Below are 13,928 nucleotides of genomic sequence, written 5' to 3'. Positions count from 1 at the left end.
CATGATCTCCAGAAGAATGGTGATATTGATGTGCAACAAATCCGTTCAAGTGACAATCCTGCAGATTTGTTCACTAAATCTTTGCCAACTTCAACTCTTGAGAAGATGATATTCAAGATTGGAATGCGAAGACTCCGACATCTGAATCTTGGTCTTCGTCAGGGGGAGTGAAATACGTGTTGTACTCTTTTTCCCTTAACCAAGTTTTGTCCCATTGGGTTTTCTTGGTAAGGTTTTTAATGAGGCAACTCTCAAAGCGTATTATTAGATATGCGCACTCTTTTTCCTTCATTAGGACTTTTTCCCACAGGGTTTTTCCTAATAAGGTTTTAACGAGACACATCATCTATTAATGGATATCCAAGGGGGAGTGTCAAAAATATCCCAAATAGTGGATATCCAAAATATCCCAAAATATCCCAAAATATCTCAAAATATCTCATGTCCTGTTTCTCTATAAATAGGATGCACAGATGCAATGTTGAAAGAGCAGAAGTAATATAATCTGATATCTCTCTACATATTCTCTCTACATATTTCTTCTGTGTATCTACTTCATAGTTTTATTTTATAACAGAAACACATTTGTTGGCATCTCATGAGGCGATTTATAAGAATATACATTCACAACGTGTCTATTTCAACTTTATTGGCATCTTAATAAAGGGTGGTTTATAGGAATGACTTTCATAACGAGTCTTGAATTTTTAGCCCCACTTAATAAAAAACAAAAAAATAACCTTCGTTTAAGAAAAATCAATTTGGCAAAACGTTTGTTGCCGATTGTGCTTAAGTTATGGTTATAAGTTAGTTTTGCTTATGAGATACGAGTTCGAGACATTTCAATAAGTAGGTCACAAGTTCTGTCTCATAAGCCAAAATAGTGTGTTGCTCGGTCACAAGTTATGACGCGCGGTAAGAATTGATAATGTTATTTTATATCTATCGCGTTAAATTGGTCACACATATATTGACCAAAGTTGTTTGTATTTTTCATTACTTTTTCCTCCACTTAATGAAGAATAATTCTTAAAATTCACAAAATAATAATACTCCACATATTTATATATGAAAATGTATGTTGTTAAAATTGTTAACAACAACAACAACATACCCAGTTGAATCCCACAATGTGAGGTCTGGGGAGGGTAAAGTGTACGCAAACCTTATCCCTACCTTGAAAGGTAGGGAGACTGTTTCCGAAAGACCCTCGGCTCAGAAGAAAACAAGGAAAACAAGGATGTTGTTAAAATATAAAATTGCATTTGATCGTTGATTAGTTTAGAAAAAAGTAGGTCAACAAATATAACTAAAAGAATCTTGCCCAATAGCAACACATTACGCCATCTCTACAACTTATTGAAATGTGTCTAGAAATAATCTTGGAATCGTCAATCAAATGTCCAGCATCTGCTGGACTTGGACTAGATTTTGAGACAAGTTGAGCCCAACACAAACTAGATTGGATCTTATTCACCGATGATCCATATGCCACACCATTAGATTATTATTTGTTAAATACTCTATTTTAGCTCAAATTACACTTTTCTTAGATATGAATTGGATTAAGAAAAAAAACACAAACGAAAATTTTGCTCTTGTAAGAGAAAATATTAATTTTGCAAGTAAAAAAAGAGTACAAGTTGAAATAGATTTACAAGTTTTCTTAATTCAGAGTATGATAACCTTTTAGTTTAAGCGACTTAAATTAAGTTCTTTTACCTTTTAGTTTAAGCGACTTAAATTAAGTTCCTTTCTCTATTTGCTAAAATATTTCTTTAAGCGTATAACTTGCTACTAATTTGGTGGGTGATTTACAAGAATGATCTTCGAGGCGGATGATCTTGAACTTTTGACTTCACTTTTAACCTTGAAAGTTTTTCATGATGCAAGCGGGGGTTAGAATTCAAGACCATCAATTTTTAAGTTCATTGTGTATAATTTCTTGCTAAAGATTGTGACCAAAATCAACCAGAGCCTTTTCACTAATCAATGCACATGTGCAAGGGTCATTTGCACCATGCCACGTGGCAATTTCTAATGTTAAAAAATATATTTAATGGTAACGAAAATTTCAGCAATGCATTTAACGTCCTTGGTGTATATATGTGCCAAAAGTTGGACGGTAGGGCACATATAAGCCAAACTTTAAACGAAGGGAAATGAAGGGCATATCTAGACATTTTTGCAAAGTTCAGAGGTATATTTGACCAAACACACCAAATTTGTACAATCTTTGGTTAAAAAAGGTTCAAAATTCTATTTAATCAAATTATTAGCCTTGATTTTCTGTTTTGAATTCTTTAAGTTTTACATGTTCAAATATTCAAATACAGATTAAAACTAAAATAAATTGAAAATCCCCAAAGTCCGTTACCTAGGCCACTGATGACAGGCGAGAAACACACATATTTAGCTATATTTTACATCTTTGTTGGCTATATTTTAATTGTGTAGGACTTTTAGCATTCCCATTTATTTCATTTGAGTCCCCTTTTGTCATAGGACTTTTAACTTTCATACCTTTTTTTTTCAAAAATGGCGAATGAATAATATACTCCCTATGTCCCATAATAAGTGTTACCTTAGCTAAAAACATCCACATTAAGAAATTAATAATGCAATGTGAAGTTTACCAAATTACTCTATATAATAAAAATAAATTATTTTTACCTCTTGATTAGAGCATGCACAAGAAGTAAATCTTTTCACATTGAGAATCCAATAATACCAAGTTACTATATAGCTTTTCCAATCATCATTTAGATGTTACTTTATTGTCTAAGGATAAAATTAAAAAAAAACTAATCAGTTTATGTCTAGATTTTCTAAGGTGACACTTATTGTGGGAAATTTTTTTGACTAAGGTGACACTTATTATGGGACGAAGGGAGTAATTATTTAGAATATCTTGTCTTTATTTTTATACTTTTTCATGTGACAAGAGTTGCAATTAGTGCCAAGCAAGCCATAGATCATATTTCGGATGACGAATAGCTGTCAAAATGGGCTGGCCCAGCCCAACCCAACCCTAAATGGCCAAAGAATTAAATGGGCTAAGACGGGCTGACCCTTTAATTGAAGGGCCAGCAAAATGGCAGCCCAACCCAGCCCTAAGCGGGCCACGGGCTAGGACGGGCCAGCCCTTTAATTTTTTTCGTCTTTCGAAATAACGTTTTCTAAGTGATTTTTGGTACAATTTGAACACGAAACTTTTGCAATATGAAATAGAATATTCTACCACCCATTCTTGCGCAAATCCACATCAAGAAAATAAATATAAATTATTATTTTTAATCACTAATTCAGATCACGTTATAAAAAATTAAACATAATATAAATTATAAGACTAACAAGTATTACTCCAGTTTCTAATTACTACTTAGTAGTAAGTACATTTTTTTTTCTCATTACTTTTTTTTTTTGTTTAATTTACTTATATATTTTTTAAAAATTTATTTATTTATTATTCTTTTCTGGCCCTTGCGGGTTAAGAGAGGCTAGACTTTTGAGCCTCACTTCTATATAGGCTAAAGAAATCTTCGCCCAACCCTTCTTAAATAAAGGGTTGGATTGGGCCGGCCTCGCGGACCAAGCCTATTGACAACTCTAATTATTGATTATCCTACTATCTTCTCGAAACAAGAACTGATGGACTACTGTGGTAGGCGCATATCCCAATTTTAGTTGGTTTGACGAGACTCACAAGTGTGATCAGTTACTGGTAAGCAACAACTTATTGTATTTAAAAATTAATTTAATAATACACTTTTGATGCTTACAAATTTATTTGATCGATCTTGTCCACATGTTTCTTTTGGTGCTTTCCATTTTGAAATATTTGATAATTGCTGAGTCAAAATTTTGAAAGTGGATTGTCAATATCTTTAATTCCAGTTTAAGAAATTACAGTTTCAATTTTCAAGTGGCATGAGACGGCTAAAGATGTTGTGCATACTAAATTACTATAACCTCTTCATATTTGGCTTTTACGCGGCTTTTATTATTCTGCCATTGATTTATTTTTTGTGCTTAATTTTCGTTAGCATAGATGTTACAATTCAAGAAAGAGGAAGAGATTAGGTGTTCATAGACATGAACTCCATTAATATGAACTGTAGGTGGAAGAATGAAGAATAAAGTAAAGACAGAGAGAAATGAAAAGTAGAGAGAAGATATTATTTCATGGTAATTGTACCAATGAGTACATATATACACACACACTAATCCATACGATTAGATGCTAATGACTCAACACTTAGTTGATCACTAACCGCCACTTATTCAACTAACTACTCAACTAATTACCTAACTAACTGCCTGGCCAGGATAAGACCAAACTACCCTTCTTGATATTATTCTACACTTCCCCTTAAGCTAGGTGGTGTAAAGATATTAAGAACCCCTAGCTTGAACTTCAAGTGCTCATGCTGAACCTTTGCAAGACCCTTAGTAAATATGTCAGCTGGTTGATCTTTAGTTCCAATGTACTGAGTTGGTATTGAAAACTTTGCCATCTGGTTTAGTTCAATGAAAATTGCTCTGCTAAGTGGAAACAAATTGGGATCGGTGAATGGAAAATGTAGTAAAGACAAATACCCTGAGTCAATGTGGGATCATTAGGAAAGGGTTAATGCAATAGTTTTGTCAGGATGATTTATGCTGTTTCTAAGAGTCTTCTTGGAGGAATTATGTATGCTTCTTGTGCTCAGTCTGTGTGGCAAGAGTTGTGTGAAAGATTTAGTAAGGTTGATGGTTCAAGAACCTACAACTTGCATAAAGAAATTGCCACTATGACTCAAGGAACAACATCAGTGACTGTGTATTTCTCTAAGTTGAAAACTTTATGGGTGGAGTTTGAGTCAATGGTGCCTACTCCTGGTTGTGATTGCCCTAAGTCAAGGAATTTTATGATACATTTACAAATACTAAAGCTATTTTAGTTCTTGATTGGGTTGAATGATCCATATGCTCAGGCAAGAAGTCAATTTCTTATGATGAATCCCATGCCTAGTGTTAATCAGGCATATTCCTTGATTATTAGTGATGAGTCACAAAAGACAATAGCTGCTACAACTAGTGTGTTAGGACCCAATCCTGTATCTGCAGTTGCTCAATTTGATACTGCTCTGTACACCAGAAAAAATATTGAGTCAAGGTTCAAGAAAAATACCAACTATAACTTGGTGTGTGATTACTGCAAGTGCAAATGAAATAACAAAATTACTTGCTATAAACTCATAAGGTATCTTGCAGACTTCAAGTTAAAAGTAAATCAAGGCTATAGTAAAAATCAAGGATATGGAGGGAATCAAGAGTATGGAGGAACAACTTGTATTGTGCAGGCTGAGATGAATAATGAGAATATGAATCAGAATATGCAGTGTTATGTTAACAATGCTTTGGGACAAGTGGATCAAGTTACAAATTGAGGGTATAATAAGATGAGAGGCTGCAGTAGTGGTCAAAACACTAACAGTTTGTGTGCACAAATAATGGTTCAAGGAGGAAATACTGGTAATCAAGCAAGCACTAGTCAACAAGGTGGAGATGGACCATTTACCAGAGATCAGTATGATCAGATTGTGAAGCTACTAAGTCAAGGATAGTCTTCTGGCAATCCACTTCCATCAGCCAATGTAGTAGGTATAGTAGATGGTATGATAGAAGATATGTCATTGATAGCATCCAGTGTCACTGAGTGAATAATAGACACTGGTGCTACCAATCACATGACTTCTAGTTCTGATTTACTCAACAAAAACTCTATAAATGAGACTATGATTCCTAAGAAAGTACATCTATCAAATGGGGATGTGTCACAAGTTACTCATACAGGGACAAGTTCAATTTCTCAAACTAGTACTATATCAAATGTTTTCTTAATTCTACAATTCAAGTATAATTTGTTATCAGTTTCTAAGCTTACTAAAGAATTGCAGTGTTTTGTATCTTTTTTCCCTGACTTTTGTGCTTTTCAGGATCTCTTCACTGGGAAGGTGAAGAGATTGGTAGACTAATGGGTGGCCTATACCTCCTACAGAATCAATACAAGATTAATGAAAAAACAGTCAGTCTAGCAGTTCAACTATCAAATACAAAACAAGAAATCACATTGTGGCATAGAAGGCTTGGACATAGTTCCTATACAGTTCCAAATGAGCAGTTTCCTTGTAGTATTCAAAATGTGAAAAATAGCATAGATACTTATGTAGTGTGTCCTTGTGCTAAGCAAGCTAGAGTTTATTTTCCATCTAGTCGTATTAAAAGCTTCAACAGATTGGATATGCTACATGTTGACCTTTGGGGACCATATAAAATTCCTACTTTTGATGCAAACAAGTTTTTCTTGACAATTGTTGATGATTTTTCAAGGTTCACATGGGTGTTTTTACTGAAAAATAAGTCTGATGTATGTGTATGCTTACAACAGTTCTTTCAATTTTTAAAAATCAATATGACAGAACCATAAAAATTATTAAAACTGATAATGGTAGAATTCTTGAACACTGTATGTGCTGAGATGTTTACCAAACTTGGAATAATGTATCAAAGAACATATGTCTATACTCCACAACAAAGTGGAGTGGCTGAAAGAAAACATAGACACATTTTAGAAGTTACTAGAGCTATAAGATTTCAGGCTCATATAGCAATCATATATTGGGGACATTGTGTTCAAGCTGCAGTCTATATAATAAACAGGCTGGCAACTAGTGTTTTGAACAATTTATCTCCTTATGAGAAGTTTCATGCTAGGAAACCTTCATTAAATCATCTTAGAGTTCTAGGGTGCTTAGTGTTTGCCAAGGATCCTACACAGCATGATAAACTAGAATCAAGAGTGAAAACTGTTGTACACTTGGGCTATTCTGAATTACAAAAAGGTTATATACTGCTTGATTTAACTAATAAGTCATTTTTTGTCAATAGGGATGTGGTCTTCAAGGAAGAAATATTTCCATTCCATAAAAAAGACTCAACATCTAAATACCTATTTCTAGACAATGTACAAGATTGTCTCAGTCCTACAGATTGGCCTAAATTCATTGATTTCAGGTCATATGTGGCTGTTGATCACCGTATGCAGTCTAACAACCAGGTGGTGAATGACACAAGTCAAGAACAAACTCAAAATTGAAGCACAAAACTCAGAAGTACAGTTGCATGAAGCAGTGCTAGATTTAATACAAGAACAACCAGTGCAGGTTGACAATATGGTTGACAACGTGCAGATTCAAGTTTAACCTAGTCAAGATCAGAGAAAATCTAGTAGAGGAAAGAAACCACCTATATGGATGAAGGATTTTGTTTCCTTGAATGTACATGGAGAAACACCATACAACCCAAACAAGTATATTAGCTATGAGGGTCTAAGCTCAAAGTATCAAGTATTCGTTGCAGCTTTTTTTGAAGAATCAGAACCAAGAACATACTCAGAAGCCATTCGGGATCTAAGATGGGTTCAAGCCATGAAAGAAGAGATAACTGCCTTAGAAAATAACAACACATGGGAGGTTGTTTCACTACCACAAGGGAATAGTAATATTGGATGTAAGTGGATATACAAGATAAAGTATAAGGCAACAGGTGAGATTGAAAGATTTAAAAGAAGGTTAAATGGCTAAGAGGTATAGCCAAAAAGAAGGGATTGATTACCATGAAACATTTTCACCAGTTATGAAAATAGTTACAGTTAGGATTGTCCTATGAATTGCTGCTTCTAGGAAACGACACATTCATCAAATAGATGTGTATAACACATTCCTTCAAGGGGACCTAGCGAACGAAATCTACATGGAATTACCAAAGGGATTTGGCAGCCAGGGGGAGAAATCAGTGTGCAGACTGATTAAATCCCTTTATGGATTGAAACGGGCACCAAGACAATGGAATGCCAAGTTAACAGATGGTCTAATTAAGTTCAAGTTAAGACAAAGCCAACATAATCATTCACTCTTTGTAAAAAATACAGAAAATGGAACAGTAATCATACTTGTATATGTGGATGACATGTTGGTAACAGGTGATAGTTTGAAGCTTATTGAAGAAACAAAGGCTGCATTACAACAAACATTCAAAATGAAAGATCTTGGAGAATTAAAATAATTTTTAGGCATTGAATTTTCCAGATCAGATCAAGGGATTAGAATGCATCAAAGGAAGTATGCTTTAGAACTTATTTCTAAAACTAGACTAGTAGGAGCTTGTAACACCCCGTACCTTTAACGAAAGTTTTGACCACGATCATAAAATTAGAAAATCAGATAAAGAATGTGAGAATTGAAATTTTCCTGTTCAGTTGTGATATGGTGGTTTACGCCCATGAACAGTGATCGTAAACTGAAACCAAGAATTTCTGAACATTCTGGAATTTGACATTTTGGGGTCATATGGTTAAATACGGACCGTATTTCAAAATGTATTTGGAATTTGGGAAAACTTACTTGATGAAAGTTGTAGAGCTTTGAAATACCTTTCTAACGGTATATTATGGGGGTCAAACGGACCTCTGTGCAAAAAGTTATGACCATTTTACTGAAGAGAGGCAGTGTAGTCCGTAAATCAAAATACGGACCGTAAATCAATTTACGGCCCGTAAAGTGAAATACGTCCAGCACTGTTCAGGACGTAAACTACAATTTCACAGGGCAGTATATATTCATCCATATCAGTTCAAGTCATTATTTTTCATTCCCTCAAACCCTAGAACGACCTCCTACTCTCCTCCAACATCAAGAACACCAAGGTAAGTCCACTCTAATTATTCCAACTCAATTCTAACATATATCCTTGTAATATAAGCAAGAAATCATCATTCCTAATCTAGGGTTTTCAAGAAAACCAATCTCAAGATTCAAGAATCAAGATTTAGGAAATCTTCTCCAAAATCCAAGTCTTTAATTCAAGGTTTGGAGCAATTAAGGTATGTAGAACTTCCATCCACATGTGGGAATCTCTATGTTCTTCCCCATGCTTCGTTTCCTTGATATTCATGAAGTTCAAATCCCAGGGCATTAAACCCAACATATTGGTAGCCCGTATTTGTGTATTTATGTACATGAATTTTGTATCTATATTCGTTATTGTATTCCTAATCTTCCATTACGGATATTAGGAACTCCAGCTTAATCCATGAATCATGAATTCTTCCTCATGTGTTCTCATTATGTTTACATGAAACTTTATGATTTTATCTAGCAAGTTACAAGCATGTTTTCAAGTCAATTATATATATAATTATGAACTATTCTTATTACTCATGAATCAAGAACATGTTTGCAAGACTATGACAAGTTATCTTATGAAACTATTTTACAAGTTATTTCATGAAACCATGTTTACAAGTTATTTCATGAAACCATGTTTACAAGTTATTTCGTGAAATCATGATTACAAGACAAGTACAAGTTAATTCACGAAACCATGTTACAAGTTATTTCGTGGAATCATGATTACAAGTTAATTCACGAAAATCATGGGCTTCTTAGCCAATTATATTATGTTCATGTTTTTGGGAGTTGCACGAATTACCGAGAAGGCTCAGATAGCCTGAAACTATGTAGCCACCATAGGACAAGGATCGCTCCGCCCAGTTAGGACGATACCTTAATTTTATACTGAATGGATCCATCAGGCACGTTACCACCTTACCCTGGCAAGGTATAGGGGCTCTGCTGGTCCGGCGAGGTATCAGACTCTACGTATCCACGTGGTGATATCATGTTGTCGGTTTATGAAATGCTCTCCCTACTTATCATGTTTTTACTTATGTTATATATATATACATATGTACGCATGCTCATGTTCATGTCCAGGTTTTCAGTTTCAGTTCTTATCATGTTATTTCATGTCCCATGTTATTTCTTTCAGTTGCTTTACATACCAGTACATTCAATGTGCTGACGTCCCCTTTTATTGCCCGGGGGCCTGCATTTCACGATGCAGGTACTGATATACAGGACGACACATCTGCTCAGTAGGACAACATTCATATCAGCTTATTGGTGAGCCCCATCTCATTCGGGGTTTAGTTAACTTTTGTTTATGATTAGTTATGCATCTAAGGTATGCTGGGGGCCTTGTCCCAGTAAGTATGTTTTCCAGTCAGATTCATGATAGAGGTTTCATAGACTAGACAAGTCAGTTATGTCATGTCAGACATTCAGAGTCGTATAGCCATTTTGGCTCATTCATGTTATTTCCGCACTCATGTTTAAACAAGTATTTTTATTAAGTATTATGACTTACTACGTTTTATAAAGGCTCATCATGCATTCATGTTATATTTCCGCTCATGTATGCCTCATGATAGTTCAGCAAGCCATGTGGTTCGCTCGGTCACATGCAGTCAGGCACCGAGTGCCGTGTTACGTCCAGGCCATGGTTCGGGGCGTGACAGAGCTAAAGCAGTTGTGACACCTGTCACACCCCATTTTAACCGGGTTAAATTTAGGAGTATGACATATTGGTGATTCCTATTTATTTTGTTTTAAGGAGTCGCCACCTAATTAATTTAACGGTGAATTAGGACACCTAGATGTTAACTAAGGTAAAGTTAAAACTAAACCTCCGTTAATGGTCTGCTTAACCAATATGATTCTAGGTAAGGGCTCTATATTATCCTAAAGGGAAGGGGTTAGGCATCCTTTAGAATCCGTTAACTACGGTTATCCGACCAAACTTAGGTTATTTAATTGACAGTAAATATAATGTTTAAATTCGTAAATGTTGCTAAAATTTTAAAAGGAAAATAATATTAGTGAAAATAAGATTTACAGAAAATATAATATAAAAGAAAACTTAAAATGCCATTTTTTTTAAAATAGAACTTATAAAAGTTGTTAAGGCTTCCAATGAAAGTATGATAGTGCCGTTTAAAATATAATAACTTTTTAAGAGAAGATTTAGTAGATGTGAACTTTAGATAGAATTACATTATATGAGTATAGTAGTGTAGAAAATCTAAACTTATTTTTTATAAATAGAATGCAAAAGATAATGAGTTTTCTTTCTCTTTTATTTAATTATGCTTTGGCTATAAATATGTATAATTGGATGAATCTTGAAAACAGTGTTTATAAAATATACTTGAGTTTATACTTGTATATTAATGACGTTTGAAGTGTTTAGGATAAAAAAAATGATTCCCTTTTACTTAAAATATATAATCATGCCATTTCGTAGTTCAATTATTCCAATGAAAGATAAACATTATAAGCATTGTGAATAATTTTAACGTAAAATAAAACAAGAATGAAACCTATAAAATTAATTATTGGTTCAATACCCATTATTAAGATTAAACCCCACTAATTCATCTAAATTATCAAGTATTAATCATTCAATACAAATTAAATGCATAAAAAATAGATATAATTTAAATGGGCTCAGCCCATTTAGGATTGCTGCAATCGAGAATGGATTCAGCCCATTTTGGGCCTGTTTGCGATCTGCAGCTGTTATTGGGCCTCGGCCCAGTTTTTTTTTTCGCAGGTGGGTTGACTCGAGAGGAAACTATGTTGGGCTTTTAGCCCAACGCAGAAGGCGGATGGAATCGAATCCCTTGGACTCGTACGAGGCGGTCATGCATAAAAAATAAAAGGAAAAATCAGTATACGATCAATAAATGATGTTAAACATATAAAATATAAACTAAAGGAAACAAAACAAATCAACAGATTTGGCAAAAAAAATTGACAGGTTCGGAAATATAATATGCTTACAGAACTGAAATTTATTCCCAACTCTACTGATACAAATTAATTGAGCCAATTAATGGTCACGTATCTCATGACGATACCCGACACGAGGAGTTTAAGCAAGGAGAGGCAGTGACACTCAAGCGTTCATGTCCGACACGTTGAATTAAAATAACAAAGAGAAACAAAAGAGGAAAAGGTTTGAACACAACAACCATTCATGAAGAAATCAATTAGGGAACAACAGTTTGGCAGGGGACAGGCATGAGGATGGGAATAGAACAGCAGCCCAGGAGATTTTTACGAGCATGATCACAGTTCAAATATAACAGTAAAGCAGACAAGCAACACATCAGTAGCAGCTGACTAAAAAAATAATACTGTGATAGTTTGCAGGACGATAAAGGCAACTTAAAATTCATACTCGACAGCTAGCTGGTTTTAGACAGCTTAAACTATTACTCGAATATTAGATTCAGTCTTCGCAAACATACAACTAAAGTCAAAGAAACCTTGATAGTCAGAACAGGATTATTTCATGATTTGAAATACATACTCCCTGAGATCCTAAACAAAGATTTTTTTTTTAACAGGGTATACAACAGATTAACAGAGCAGACAGAAGTATTTGAAGGCGGGAAGATCACTGACAAAGACAGGAAAGTGACAGAAAAAGAGCAAAGAAAAGCAGTAGTGACATTATCATTTAACCTTACAGAGGGCTGACTATAATTCATATGTGAGAGGGTTCCCGGAATCCCACTTAGCTCAGAATAAAGTTTCCGAAATTAATAAGAGATTACTAGAACTGCTGGTTTCAGAGCAAAGAATATCTAAGTTAAATGTTTACCTTATTCAACAGTTTAGACAAGAATATAAGGGATGAGTAGACAGAATCTCTACTGATTCATACTTCACTTGAATAAACTATATTTGACTGCAATTTAACCAAGCTAAGCAACATTTAAATACAAACAACTTGAACAGTCGTAAAACAGAATCACACAGAGGTCTTGGCAAATTATTATGTAATGACTAGATGCATGTGAAGAGTTATTTCAGATAAGGTGTTACACAAATAGGCAAATAGGCATGAACAGGTTGGGGATACATGGTACAGGGTTCTTTAGGCCATTTTTTAGCTCCGTAAGTTATTGCAAACATATATAGGCACTCAGTCAAGTCGAGTAATGCTTAAGTCCCTTCCAACAGATGCACATGCAGTTTGAGTGGTCAAGATATAATAATCGAACATGTAGGCAGGGCATTCTCAGAGGTGGAAGTTACTAAACAATCAAGCAACAACATTAGGTCATCTAGGCTAATCATCAGAATTTAGCTATAAACTCAAAGCAATTTAAGAATAGTCATTTGCAAGTAGGTTTTTACTGATTCATCTTACTTTAGAAGAGACTATAAGTGATTTACAATAAGTATTCAGATTATGGCACCTTGTCTTAGATCTTAAAACATGAAACAACTATACATTCTAAAAGAAACCAATGCTATTCAAGAAGAGGGAGAGACACACACAAAACAACAGTAAAAAATGCTTAATTATGAGTTCATTTTTGCAGTATTGACCCTTTAAACTTTAGTCTAGCATGGTCAGATTTCCAGAAGTAGAATACCAATATTAGATGAGCTCTAAAATAGTACACGGGCATACATATAAAGAGACAACTGGATATTCATGCTCACATATAAGTTCCAAGCCTATCATTCAGATTTTGATGCAAATTCTCAAGGCTCAACTCTTTCAATCAACTAGTGCATACAAGGTTCATGTTAACCTAAGTGGTTCTCCTTCTTCACTTTTCTTTTAGTAGAAAGCTCAAACATGGTACATATTAGGATGATAACCTAACTCATTCAGACCTTTTCACCTTGTTAGACTCAGATGCGGACATGCTAAGATAAACTAGCACATGCTTTGAAACCAGTTAAGCTCTATTTAGTCACATCCAAACAAACTAGTCACATTATAAGACCTTCACGAGCAGGCTTAGACTTTACTAGATCTGGCTTTATCCTAATCAAACTTCTTTATTTATCTCAGCAATAGTTCATACAAATCAACATGATAAATGAAGTAGGCAGTTTCAGGCTAAGAACAATGTATATAAATCCCAGGTCAGGGTATTCAAGAACAAGTGAAAACCAAGCCTTATAAACTAAATTCCTCAGGAGCATCTCAGTTTACCTAAATTGTGTCATCAAAATTCT

This window comes from Lycium barbarum, chromosome 7 (genome assembly GCF_019175385.1).
Source record: "Lycium barbarum isolate Lr01 chromosome 7, ASM1917538v2, whole genome shotgun sequence".
NCBI classification, from domain to species: Eukaryota; Viridiplantae; Streptophyta; class Magnoliopsida; order Solanales; family Solanaceae; genus Lycium; species Lycium barbarum.
Note: the sequence above shows the minus strand (reverse complement) of the source record.